The sequence below is a fragment of the Papaver somniferum genome, chromosome 2 (genome assembly GCF_003573695.1).
Source record: "Papaver somniferum cultivar HN1 chromosome 2, ASM357369v1, whole genome shotgun sequence".
NCBI lineage: Eukaryota > Viridiplantae > Streptophyta > Magnoliopsida > Ranunculales > Papaveraceae > Papaver > Papaver somniferum.
Window position 1 is genome coordinate 49,436,897 of NC_039359.1, and position 14,586 is coordinate 49,451,482.

The following is a 14,586-nucleotide window of genomic DNA, read 5'->3' on the forward strand; positions in this document are numbered from 1 at the left end:
GTGATACCAACAATCAGTTGTTTTTGTGGCCTCTTACCCTCCGCCGATATGACTTTTGGTTACGAGACCACACCCTAAATGGGGTATCTTGAGGACCGAGTGTATCACAATCAGGACTTTCCAAGTGAAAAAGCAGGGGTCTAACAACACCACCCAATATTTCGCTTAGCAATATATATGGACTAACTCCGAAATACTTTCTGCAGAATCACCTAGACAGTCAGACTAAATCTAGGTAAAAGTATCTCAAGGAGTTAATATCTCTCTCTTGTTTTGATTTACTCAAGCTAATAGAAATCAACAAGTCTTTAATCAAACACAAGGAATAACTTGGATGGTACCAAAGACCAATATCCAAGGATCAATCAATGACAATCAACAACCAAAGGTTGGATTATTCTAATTGATGATCTAATGCACAACCTGTGTTATTTCAATTATAAAGATAAAACAATATAATTAGGAAATAGAAATAACACAGACACCAGAATTTTTGTTAATGAGGAAACCGCAAATGCAGAAAAACCCCGGGACCTAGTCCAGATTGAACACACACTGTATTAAGCCGCTACAGACACTAGCCTACTCAAAGCTAACTTCAGACTGGATTGTAGTTGAACCCAAATCAGTCTCCCACCGATCCAAGGTACAGTTATACTCCCTACGCCTCTGATCCCAGCATGATACTGCGCACTTGATTTCCTTAGCTGGTCTCACCCACAACTAAGAGTTGCTACGACCCAATATCGCAGGCTTTGACAATAAACAAACCTGTCTCACACAGACAAGTATATCAAAGGATCAATCTGTCTCCCACAGATAAACCCTAAAGGTTTTGTTCCTTCTTTTGATAATAATCAAGGTGAACATGAACCAATTGATAATCCGGTCTTATATTCCCAAAGAAAAATCTAGAGTTGTCAATCACCTCACAAAAATCTTAATCGTATGGTAGCGAAACAAGATGTTGCGGAATCACAAACAATGAGAAGAAGATGTTTGTGATTACTTTTTATATCTTGAGTATCAGAGATATCAATCTCAAGCCAATCAATCTGATTGTACCGTACGATAGAAGATTCAAGATCAGATCATACAACTACGATAAAAGTAGTATCGGTCTGGCTTCACAATCCCAATGAAGTGTTTAAGTCCTTAACCTAGTTTTATAAGAAGATAACCAAAGGTTAAAGGAGAAACGACTCTAGCACGCAAACTAGTATCACACGTAAGGTGTGGGGATTAGTTTTGCACAATATCCACCGTTAGATGAAAACCTTATTTAGATTCAAGCTAATATTTCTCAACCGTTAGATCGAAAACTTAGCTTTTTACACACACTTGACAATGCACGCTTCTAGGTTTGTTAACCGTACCCAAACGTATGCACTTTGTTGGTTCAACAATAGTTAACCAAAAGGTTAGCCATATGAGCATTTCATATCAACCATGTTCTTCTTCACCATAACTAGTTCAAATGACTTCTAATGAACTAGTTAGAGAGTTGTTCAATTGCAAGGAAATCTCATGTACTACACAAGACACAATTGAAGCAAAGATGATTTGATTCACTTGAATCGGTTCATGAAATTTTATAGCCACGGTTTTCAAACTTCATTCCTTGGTCGTTTTAAGTTTAAGTTCAGAAATCATCTTCAGATATATAACCTTCTCAAGTTCGCAGACTAGGTTCGCGGACGTAAGTTACCCGGCAGAGTTTACAAACTCAAGCAAAAATTCTCGGGTATGAGAACTTCGCCGATTCTCGGACTTAGATTCACGCAAGTAGTTTGACAACTCCGGCAGAAATTCTCGGGTTTGAGAACTTCGGCAGTTCACGGCCTTGGCTCACGTCGTTCTTCCGATTCTCTTGATCAACAAAGTTCGCAAACTTTGGTTCAAGGAATAGGACTTATACATAAATGTGTTTCCACAAAAATGCTTATGTCCACCATTGGTTATGTAATATAAACTCTCATTTCAATCATTGAAACATTCTTAGAGGATGTTATATAGTTGTTACACCATTTCTCGTCAAAGTAATTTTCAAGATGATTGAAACATATCATGACTTTCGTCACTAGGTAAAGATAAACTTGATCAAAGCGAAAAGCTTACCAACACATATTTCGAGATATAGATAGGCGAGGTATACTCGGCTCGAAATACCAAATGTGTATAATCAAAGTCTATATATATAGCATACGACTTCTTATCTCAAAGAGTAGGAGATAGAGACTTATTGTCTTAAAGAGTAGGAGATAGAGTAGATAGAATTTTGAGTGATAGATAAGTTCAAGTCTTCACATACCTTTTTGTCGAGAAGTTCCACTGGTTCCTTGAATAGTTCTTCTACTTGTATGATGAATTTCCATGAAGTCCTTGAGCTCAACTACACTTTATATTCTAGCCCGAGACTTAGCTATAATAGACTAGAAATCAAGACTTATAGTTTTGATCACTAACATTGACAAACATGCTTGAGATAGAAACGCATGCGAGTTCCACCGAGCAATGCTCTAATACCAAGAATGGATGGGAATGCTTCGGATGCCCAAACACGCTTGACTCAACCGTGTACCGCGGCTCCCTGATCTTTTTTCTACACTCCTTAGGACATAACTTATTACCCTAGGCTGTTAACCTAGGAGTCTCTGCTGGATAGGCTTTTATTTAGCCCCAACTTCCATGACTCGGGTTCTAGGGATCGTGTGTCCTTCCCCCGAGCCATGCATTACTAGGTTTTCCCCAATTAGGACGCGCAATGGAGCTTATTTGTCTTTCCTCTTGCGTTACCGCGAACTAGGTTGCACGCTATAATTGGATGCCTAGCCTCCCTAATTAGAGGGTTTTAACTTTTTATTGCCTCCTATTGAGGTTTTATCATAGTGTCTTATTTTTGCCTCTTTCTTCTACTTTTATTTTTTCTGGATTATGCAAATAAAAGAATATTTTTCTTATTTTTATTCATATCATGAGTGATACATTGTTGACATCTTTCTTCCTTACTTGAGATGCATACATGCTTTCTTCTTTATTTTATACGCCTAAGGATAATATTTCTTCAAATATATTCGATTCCATGGATGATCAAGCTTACGTCCTACGTCTTTTCCTTCATTATCCATCAGTTCATACGCTTCATTCCCAACAATTCTCTTTATATTGTACTGTCCATCCCATGTCTTCTCCAATTTCCCATCTTCACCTTTCTGGTAGGGCGGTATTTCTCGCAACACTAGCTCTCCTGGTTCGAACTCCCTTACTTTGAAGCGTTTATTATATTCACGGGCTACTCTTTTGTGGTAGTTCTCCATATGTTATAAGGAAATTTCTCTGTTTTCTTCCAAGTCATCAAGCTTTGCCAAGATCAAATCAGTATTCAAATTCTTTTCCCATGCTTCTCTCTTTGTTGTTGGGATGACAACTTCAGTTGTTAATACCGCCTCTACACCATATGTTAAACATGAAGGTGAAATTGATGTAGCTTCACTTCTTGTTGTTCTATACGCCCATAGTGTATTATGAACCTGTTCGCACCATCCTTTATTGTGTCCTTACAACTTCTTCTTCAATATATCCGCGAGTAGGGCTGCACAACGGGTAGGGTGGGTAGGATATGGCCTATCCCCGCCACCCTACCCGTTTACCGGCGGTTAAGAAAATCTTTACCCGCCACCCTACCCGCCAAATAATGGATAGGGTAGGATACGGTTAAAAAACTGGCGGGTAGGGTAGGGTTGGAGGGTAGGAGTAGGGTATGTGCACTTCTAGGTAGGGTGGGTAGGATATGGCCTATACCCGCCACCCTACCCGTTTACTGGCGGTTAAGAAAATATTTACCCGCCACCCTACCCGCCAAATAGTGGATATGATAGGATACGGTTAAAAAACTGGCGGGTAGGGTATGTGCACCCCTATCCGCGAGTGTTTTGTTTGTTTCCTCCGCATTTCCGTTACTTTGAGGATACTAGGGCGTTGACTTTCCACTATGGATCTTAAACGCGTTAAATAACATCTCTATATTTTCGCCTTCAAACTGCTTCCCATTATCAGATACTATTTGCACTGAGATTCCGTATCTGCAAATTATATTTTCAAATATGAATGTGAATACGTCACGATCTCTAATGTGTTGGGTTTCTTTCGCCTCCGCCCGTTTTGTGAAGTAGTCAGTTGCGACAATTTAGTATCTCCCCTGCCATGTTCCTGGAACGAATGGTCCTACAATTTCCAGTCCCCATTTTTCAAATGGCCATACACTTGTTGAGGAATTCAAAGTCTCTCCTGGATCATGTATTCTTTTCCCATGACGCTTACATTCTTCACAACGCCTAGATACTTCTTTTGTATCTTCGTGCATGAATGGCCAATAATACCCTTGCACCTTAGTTCTGTAAGGCAGTGACCTTCCTCCGCTATGATTCCATGCATCTCCATAATGAAGGGCTTTCAATATTTCTATTCCTTCCTCTCGTGTTAAACATCTGAGTAATGGTCCATGAAAAGACTTTCTTTATAAGATCCCGTCTCTCAATTCATAATTTTTCTCCTTGATCCTAAGCTTGTGCGCCTCTAATATGTTTCTTGGTACTTCGCCCTTCTCCAGATAGTTATGAAGTTGTTTCTCAAATCCTTTCCTCTTTCGATTTTCCTTTCCTCTTAATTTTCAACCATCATAGTGCTTGTATCTACTTCGTCTTTGTTGATTGATGGAAAAGAGAGCGTCTTTTCTATCAATCAATGCATGGAAGCGATTAATGATAATGCATCTGAGAATCGATTATCTTTCCTGCAGATATGTCTCCAATCTATCTTCGGTACTTTTGCTGAGAGTTCCATGACAAGTTGCTTATACTTTTGTAGATATGGTTTATTCGTGCTGTATAAACCTTGTACTTAGCGTATCACCAATTGTGAGTCACTGGTTACCCTGACATCCTCTAACTTCATTTCAATTTCCATCCTTAATGCATGCACTACCGCTTCATATTCTGTCTCGTTCTTTGTAGACTCGATCTCCAATCTAAACGAATACGCCATTCTTGCTCCTTGGAGGGAAATAAAGACCATTCCGATCCCTTTCCCTTCTCCATTTGCTGATCCGTACTAGAATTTCCCATCCTTTTGGATTACGCTCTGTTAATAGGTCTCTTTCCTTTCTCTTCATCTATGTCCATCATTTATTCCACACCTTCATCTTCTTCCAATGGAAATTCAACCAGAAAATCTGCGATAACCTGTGATTTTGGTGAAGATAGTACTTCATACTTAACTTCAAATTGCTCTACTTGTGCATTCCATCGTTCCACTATTCCTACTCTTTTTGAGTTCTTCATAACTGATTCAATTGGGGTCTTAGTTAACGCTCTAATCTTGTCAGCTTGAAAATAACTACGAAGTTATAGTGTAGCATAGACTAAAGCTAGAATGAGCTTTTCAATATTTGTATAATTTCGTCCTGCTAAGTTGGACGTCTTGCTTTTATAGTATATTGTTTTTTCGATTCCTTCATCTAGGCGGAGTTATATAACAATTAACGCATGCGGTGTTGATGCAACATATATTAATAGTTCTTCTAATGGTTCTGCTTTCTGCAAAATAAATAAATTTGTTAAATAATTGTTGATGCTTTGGAGCGCTTGTTCACATTCTGTTGTCCATTCGAACTTGGTCCCTTTCTTTAAGATACTGAAAAAGTGTTTGCATTTGTCTGAGGAGCGCGAAATAAACCTCCCTAAGGAAACCAGTTGTAATCCATTCAGTTTTTGTACGTCTTTTACCGTTGCGGGTGATGGCATATCTCGAACTGCTTGAACTTTTTCTGGATCCACCTCTACTCCTTCTTTTGATACAATGTAACCTAAGAATTTCCTGATGCTACTCCAACGATGCATTTAGCCGGAGTTATATTCATTTTAAGTTACCGCATCTATTCAAATATTTCCCTCAGATTGTCAACATGATATACCGCCTTATTGCTCTTTACCAGCATATCATCTACATAGACCTCCAAGGTTGTATGCACCCACTTTGCAAATATTTTGTCTACCATTATCTGATGTGTTGCACCTGCATTTTTCAAACCAAATGGCATCCTTGTATAACAGTACAACCCTCTTGGTGCGAAGAAATCCGTGTGTTCATGGTATTCTTCTGCTAGCGCAATTTGGTTGTAGCCTGAATATCCATCCATTAATGATAATCTTTCGTTTCCTGACGCTCTTTCTACTGTTTTTGGTATATCTGGAAGTGGTAAATTGTCCTTTGGACGCCTTGTTTAGATCGCTAAAATCTATGCAAATTCGTATCCCTTTGTTTTTCTTTGGTACTACCACCATGTTTGCTATCCATATTGGTTATTTTGTTGGCCTTATTATTCCCGCATGTAGCATCTTTTTTAACTCTATTTCCATCTGTGGATGGTATGTAGTTGCTATATTCCTTATCCTTTGCTTAAATAGCTTCGCGGTTTTATTGATGCCTAACCTGTGACATGCTATTAAAGGATCTATACCTGGCATCTCATCCATGCTCCACGCAAAGACATATATATATTCCCGTAACAAGACTTTTAGTTTTTCTTCTTCCTCCTTATCCATCTTGGTTCCGATCTTCAGCATCGTTGGTTCCTCTTATGTTCCTACATTTATCTCTTTTGTTAGCTCTGCTGCGGTGAATTTCGTCTTTGGTTCTCCTAATGGTGATGGTTCTTTTATTTCATGAAGTGGTTCACCTTCTTTCTCTGGGATTCGCTTGGTATTCATTTTCCTTCTTTGGCTCTTATCATATATACCCTCAATTCTTCCTCCGTTTTTAATTCTTTCTCCTTTCTCCACCTATCTTTTCTCCTTTTGCACGTCCTTCATAGTTCTTCACATCTGTTTGACTGCAAAATTTTGAACTGTTTGTATCACCTTTGATTTCTCCTACTCCACTTGGTATTGGGAAGCGTAAGCATTGATGTAGGGTGCACGCTACACCTTTTATCCCATGTACCCATGGTCGCCCCATGAGCATGTTGTAAGGTGAATCCACGTCAACTACACAAAACGTTACCTGCGTTTCTGTCTCTCCTAGAAGTATTCACAGGATTATTTCGCCTTTAGGTTTTGTAACCTCCATGCTAAAACCGTGGATGTTATATGTTAGTCGCGTCAGATCCGCGTCACTGTATCCCATACTCTTGAATGCACGGTAAAATAAGATGTCCACAGAACTTCCCGTATCTATGAAAGTTTTATCTATCGCCCATTCCTCAGATTTGTTCGCGCTTTCCTCTCTTCCTTCTTTCCTTGCAGTTAAAGTGACGACCAAAGGATCTATTCGCTTTAAACTTTCTTCTGGTATATCATCTGCCGCAAATATTATCCGATGTTTTTTCCATTCCTTCAAGGGCGATATTCTGTCTACAGTCATAATTTTCCATCCTTCATAGTCACGTTTGTGGATCCTTCCTGTAATCCCTGCATGAAAATCTGCGATACTCGTAGTCGATTTTGTTATGGAATTACACTGTATATGCATGGTTTCTTCCTTTGTTATAATATTTTTTATTTCTCGTCCTGGTACTATTCGTTATACCTTGCTTTGTTCTCTCCTAGATAACTCCTTTTCCATTTGTTGATGCTTTTTTTCCGCTCATAGTCCTTTTTTTCCTCCACTCTGTGTTCCAATGATCTTATTGTAATGATAATAGGATCCAGAACTATAACAAGATTTCGGAATTAGGTTCTAAAAACTGTAAAAAAAAGCTTCGATGATCAAAAATCTCCTAAAAAACTCCTTTTAAATCTGGCAAAACACTTGAAGAACCCAAAAAAAATCTTGAACTGAATATATATTTCTTTTAAATGACTTCATAGGCAGGGATCATCCTCTTATTCATCCAAGTTGTTTTCTAGCGCCAAAATGTAGTTGCAGGAAATCTTACAACTAAATCCCGAGTAAATATACAAGATGGATCTAAGACATCATGAGGAAGACACTAAATCATTTCATTAAAAGATAGAACAAATACAATGTGAAGATAAGACAATCCTAACTTGGGGAACAAAACAACTTTCTCTCTCCAAAACAGAAGGATATGGAAGTGCAAGAATGGCTGAATTTTCTCTACGACTGTCTTTTCTGTATGCCTTCCCCGGTTCTGTTGCTACCGCGGGCCTTAAGCAATCGGTCAGATCGATCATATAGATATCCCTTCAACACAACATAGGTCATCGAAAGGATCTCGGATGACCCACCAAAGCGATGGAGAGAAGAACCTATGATTAGCTTTTCGGGAAATTTTCAAACGAACAAAAATCTTTTATAGGGGTTACATAGAGGAGGACAACTAATAAAATCACTATTTTCGGATCTGGGAGGGCGTTATAATCGCTCTTCATTATATTTGCGGCGCTCACCTTTTAATTACCGCGCTGATCTTCACATTTTTGGTGTGAATGACGTCATCTAATCTGTCAGCAGAAATATAGTGAATGCGTCATATTCGCATGCTATCAAATGATTTCTTGGCCTTACTATCAGGTGTGCAATATTTTGCACCCACAAACAATATGTGCAAGGCCCACGAGTCTCCCAAGTGGCGCCTGGGGAATAAAGCACCCTAGGCACCAAGAAGTGTACAATTTTCTTTTCAAATTTTTCCTTGGCGCCTTGCCTCTTCTAGCGCCTAACACAGTATAGGCTCGAAAGCGTCTATATGTGTCCCTTGGTTTAATTGTTCTCTGCTGTTTGAATTTGTCGTTTTTGTCCCATGACTGCTCATTATGCTCTTTCCACTATGTGAAACCACTCAAGAACAAGTTCAGCATAATTTTCGGCCCAGAGGTTTACACATATCTTAATGGTGTTGCCTTCATGTTCATCTCCCTTTTTTTCTTACCTGATCACTGAATTCTCCATGTGAGTTGTGGGGTTTAACAAAATAGCAGAATCTTAAGTGACCCCATATTCTTCTTTCCAGTATGAGTTGGATATCCCCTCACCAATACTGCGGGCGCCTTAGTAATTTTAGGTTTTTGGAAAAGAATTATACAATAAATATCCTTATCATCTTCTTCCTCCCAATCTAAACTCCCATTTCTTCCTCTTCTGCAAATAAGAAACCATAGTTTATTAAAAATTCTTCGACACATGGAAATCAAATCTTCGATACAGATCCAATTTTATTATTAATCAAAAAACCTTCCCCCTCTCTCAATTTCACTATTCCCAATTTCCACCCCTTCTAAAACATGAATCAATAAAGAGGCAATTGTTTTTATTTCTAAAAATCCTTCTTCAATCACTTATAAAGGTCAAAGCTTTGGTACTAATTCGTGGTTTTATGTCTTCAGTTTCATTGTTAATATATTTTATTCTCACTACAGATCTATACGGAACTTGAGATTACAGATTTGTTTTGTCTCAAGGTGTGTGTATAATAGAGGCTGAATCAGGATTAGATGAGATGAGAAGTGAATGTGAAATCCCACTATTACCGAAAGGCAGCAGCTCGAATACCATATATGGAGAAAGGTATGCAAAATCAATCATTCTATTGTATCTGTGAAACAAAGAACAAAAACTGTATTATAATACCCTCTCATCAAGGTTGGATAGTTATTCTGTGTAATGGTAAAAGTTATGATTGCTCACCTAATTGCAGGGATATTGGATTGGATTGAAGAAGCAAAGCTGGTGGAATGGCTTATTTTTTGTTTTGTCATTCTGGTGACACACAATGGATAATTAAGAGGTTTCATGGAGATGATGGTATTAAAGATGGCTGAGTACCTGCTGTGTTATGAGTGTTAGCTACCCGCAGCTAGAGATCATTCTGGGTGCTGAGAAAGTGAGCCTCTCAATAAGGTCTTTCAAGGTATGCGATAACACTTTTTTTGAATCGGTAGGAGAACATATATCTAGTGACTCGTTTTATGTAGAATGCGGTGATGAATTGATATGTATCAATGTTTAACAGGGTATCAAAACGGAGCAGTCAAAGTCGAGGCGATGAGGTTGGATTTTGAAAGCTTGGGAAACATATGTTTTCAGCAATTGCTTCGGATAGTGGGATGGAGATCAAAATATATTTCCAGAGATTTTGTCCGAATGGAGTAGGGGTACTATTTTATTATCTTGAAACTGGTAGTTATCACTCAGTTGGAGTCAGCTTACAAGTAAGAATCTGTATGGCACAGAGGGACGGCGTACAACTGCACGTCGGATTGAATCTAACTGGTTAAAGTCCACTTCTCAACAATTGCATAGATAATTCTTAACCAAATTGCATAGATAATTCTTATATATTGGCTTTGTGTATTTTAAGTTACATGAAGAATGCGAGTGTAGTTAATATTTTGCCTTAAAACTAGATGATTCAATTGAAACTCTGTCGGGAAGTATTCTAAGGAAATGTAGGATTTGGAAATAGTATCTGAACTTGTTACTGGTAGGAATCTGGATTTGCATTTGTTCTGATTCTGTCTCCATGTTAATCAGTCCCTGATTATTCGGCAATGGAGTTTTAGTGGGTATTGCGATCTCCATGGATGAGCAGTGATATTTCGAGCTTACATGAAGACGTTAGAGTATCCAGATAAGTACGGGTAAGTAGTCTTTTCTTATCAGCCTAACTTTAATTTGAATGGCGAATTCTCTTTCATAGAAAATCCTGAAACATGATTAAAATGTATATATCTTTATTGAGTGAGATGCTTCTTAGTGATAATATTGTAGGAAACTTAGTAGGCATTGTTGTAGTAAGTTCTATAGTTCGAAGGAGCCATCAATGTTGATTCATCTGTTAAGTCTAAATTCAGCCGTTAGTAAACTGTAACAAACACCACCCCTTTTTCAAGTATAATGAAGGATTTGCAATTTCAGTAAATCAAGACACATTTTATTATTATTTTTTCTGTGACTTATATGCCGTATTCATTTATAATAACTGGCATAGTGCACCGAGGTAAAATTTGAACTTGTGAGTTCGAAGTTTCAATAGAATGTAAAAAGGATGAGGTGACATGATTCTATGGCTATATGTTACAAAAAGTTACAGTTTCTTGACTGAGGTTGGCTGCATTGGTGGTGAGAGCATCTGTTGCTCGTTCTGCTTCGTAGGCATGAGGATGAGGTACCTGTGATGGTGGTATGGTTCTCATTTATTAATAAGTGGCATCGTGCACGATGTAAAGTTTGAACTTGTTGGTCCAAAGTTTCAACAGAATGTAAAGAGGATGGAGTGACATGATTCTATGTCTATGTGTTACAAAAAGTTACAGCTTCTTGACTGAAGTTGGCTGTGTTGGAGGTGAGAGCATCTGCTTTTTTGTAGGCATGATGTACCTCTGATGGTGGTATGGTTTGAAAGTGTTGGGTTGATCTTGGTAATGATCTTTGCCAGGTTACCATAGTGGTGTTTGGTTCTTGATTACACAATTCACTAAAGTAAGTGAACTTCAGGACTAGCACAAATGCCAAGTATATAGAGTTGCTGCACTTATAAACCTCTAAGCTTCTGCAGTTCCCATCAAGGCGAAGTAGAGTGCATCCCAATGGTTTCTGCAAATGTCCACAATTTCAGCGAAAATCAGGTGCACGTCTTGAAGCTCCAACTGGGTTGATCTTTAGTGTAACCCACTGGTTTGGTGGTGGCTGACACCCAGTTATATTGGTATGGGTTTGTCGTGGTACGATGGCTAAGGTGGAAGAAGGAGACATGCTCTGAATTATAATGGAGTGGATATGGAGAAATGTTCCAAAAGCATATGGCTATAGATACTTGGGTTTTCTGTGCCAGCTCCATGAAGATGGGGGGGGGGGGGGGGGGGGGGGGGGGGGATAAATCTGGCAGCTATTGCAATCAGCTTTTAAATAGTCCCCCCAAGTAAATGGTTGAGGCTGATAATGTAGGAACATAAAATTAACGTTTTGGAATCGGTAATCTGTATCTCAATCAAGCTTAGGGAGATGCCTTAAAATGGAATTTTCATTTTATGTTCTTTAGTCTTAGATAACATTTTATGTTCTTTATCAATAATTTTCACTGGAAAAATTGAAGAAAAATCTCGAATTAGATGCATAGATGCTGGAAAATGTGTATGATATTAAGTAGCAATTTGTAATATTGAGCAACATGCCATGCTGGAAAATCTGTATGACTAGGTTGCAATTTGTAATATTGAGTAACAAACATGCGTAGATGTTGGAAAATCTGTATGACTAGGTAGCAATTTGTAACATTGAGTAACATGCATATTTGATCCCTTCTATGTATAAATGTACAGTTTCTTCCTCTAACAAATGTGGCTGAATTAACAGCAATATCTAAATGCCTGCAAATACATGGATTGTTAAACTTCTTATGTAGGATGTATTTTTTTTCTGTATAAGGCCACTCCTTGTATTTTACACAATTTCATTCTCTTAATTTTGTTTTTTCGTTTCATTTTTGTCCTAAAAAGAAACAGAAAAAGAAAAAGAAAAGAAATATCTATTTTGGTAAAGGGTGTTGTAGTAAGAATGCCTTATTTTAGAGTTCAACAAACATTTCCCCTCCTATATATACCCTCTAGTAGAGCACACTAATAGCCCAAGAAACGTAATAGAGCAAGAACAGCCGCCCCAGAAGATCCATAGATCCTCTCCTTCTCAAACATGTTTAACACTTATTTGTTGTAGTTTGATTTATAGAAGAAGGATACCTCATGTTTCTCACGTTTCTCATTGATAGAAGAGTACCTTGATTTCTGATACTAATACATACCCAGTGATAAAATTTGTTGATCTTGAATACCCATACTCCAGTTTCATCTCTAATCAAATTTTAAACTGATATTTGGGATTTCTCTCTTTAACAACCCTAATTTGCACCACAATTTGATTTTCAATGGCATCATCATCTTTTTAGTTTCCAATTTTAATGGTTGGGCTACAGTAGGCAGATTTGTTGGTCTTTGGTACCCATATTTTAGTTTCATCTTTAATCACCTTTTATGAGGAAATTTGAGATTTCTCTCTTTAACAACACTTGATATGTCAAGGTGTTTGATGTAATGTCAAACTGAAATTCTTAGTATATTTGTGCATGCAGTGCTTAGATGTAGTTTTTGCAATTTGGATTTTAAGAATGGCGTGGGTTTCAGTTTGCACTTTGTATCCCATCACAATAACGGAGTCGACAACGGAGTCAACAAGGCAGCAGCAGCCGAGTTAGCAACTTTTGAAGCACTACCTGTTCCACCACTAGCTACCAATGCTGGTAAATATCTCTTTGTTTTTAATTATCATATATATATATACATCTCTTAGTGTTTTATATTTTGAGAGCTCTTAGTCTTAAGTATCACTATATTGGGAGTGAACGTCTTTTGAAGATTTCGTAACACAAAGTCAATGGTAAAGTGCACATGGATTAAGCTTAACTTGTCCAGGAATTCTGCTCAAGAATACCCGCAGCTTAGCACTTATCGTTGCGCGTACTTAAACATAGCCATCCATTAGAATCCGTATTGCTTTTGCTCTCTTTATTTTATATTAGGCATAGCCATTTTGTTATTCATCTTTTTTTTTATACTTAGCATGAACATTTTATCTTCTCCAGCATATTTTTCTTGTTAGTTAAAGTCAGCCGTTTGAACACATCTGACGCCATGAGTCTGTTCTTGGTGTTTGTGTTCGTCTCTGCAGAGTGTTTTACTGATGCTCATACCTGCCTCATAAATTTTCATTTGCTTATCAAAAACAAGAGAAAATCCTTGATGTAAAACAATTTCCTTCAAGTACACCTTGCAAAAGATATTGTACAATTTGCTAACACTTTTATCTCCTTCCCTTCATAATTCCTCCATTTCTCTACCATAGCAAAACTAAGTTAGCAAGAATAATGGCAAATGCCACCTACGACCTGGTGTCAATACTCATCTACCTCCTACTTTATGAACAATAATTGTTATCAACAACATGACATGTCTATTTACTATTTAGCGATGCTAACAATCGAATTCTGCTTTTGTGGCTGATTTTTCGTTGATATTCTTTCAGCATAAAAAACATGGTTAGCTAATTTAAGTTATTTCATCCGTTTATGGAAGCTTCTGATGCATTTTCATCATTTGAATTGTTTTTGCTAATTAAAAGTATTTTTTGATGGTGTTGGTTTCGTTATTTGTGAAAATTAATTTGGGCATTCTTTTTTGATTGTTATGCAGGACCGCCGAGATGTTCTTGCCCGTTGGAATTTAAGACAGTTACTGATCTCTTTGACCACATGATATCTCATCACTATCCTCTATTGATAGAGGCTCTTTATCCTCCAGGGGGACCGGGAAAGCCAGCCGCGAAAGTTGTTGGCGATGATGAAGTTTAAGGTTCTGTTCTCGAGGGTGATGTTGCAAATGATGAAGTTAAGGCTCGACTGGGGAGTGTTAATCTCACAGGCGACAATATATGGTGGCTTTTGTTTGTTTTATTTAAGTTTAAACTACTTTTTATATTTTCAGTTGTACTGTTTTAAAGATTTGAGTTTGTAATACAGGGAGGAGTTGGTTGTTTCTTAGATTTTGAGTTGCCCGCAGATTTGTACTGTTTATTTTT

At 37.9% G+C, this 14,586-nt stretch overlaps 1 long non-coding RNA gene across 4 annotated transcripts; it reads left to right on the forward strand.

Moving 5' to 3' along the window:
* The first annotated feature begins 9,058 nt into the window (after window positions 1-9,058).
* Window positions 9,059-14,586, forward strand: LOC113347591. 4 transcript variants are annotated; one of them, XR_003359108.1, is made up of 5 exons: window positions 9,059-9,525; window positions 9,656-9,868; window positions 9,971-10,598; window positions 13,085-13,252; window positions 14,202-14,586. It is a non-coding gene; the product is annotated as an uncharacterized LOC113347591 (long non-coding RNA). The 4 variants fall into 4 exon arrangements; XR_003359107.1 differs by lacking the exons at window positions 13,085-13,252; window positions 14,202-14,586 and adding an exon at window positions 11,396-11,805 and having other exon boundaries at window positions 9,971-11,302; XR_003359109.1 differs by lacking the exons at window positions 13,085-13,252; window positions 14,202-14,586 and having other exon boundaries at window positions 9,060-9,525; window positions 9,971-10,230; window positions 10,492-11,805.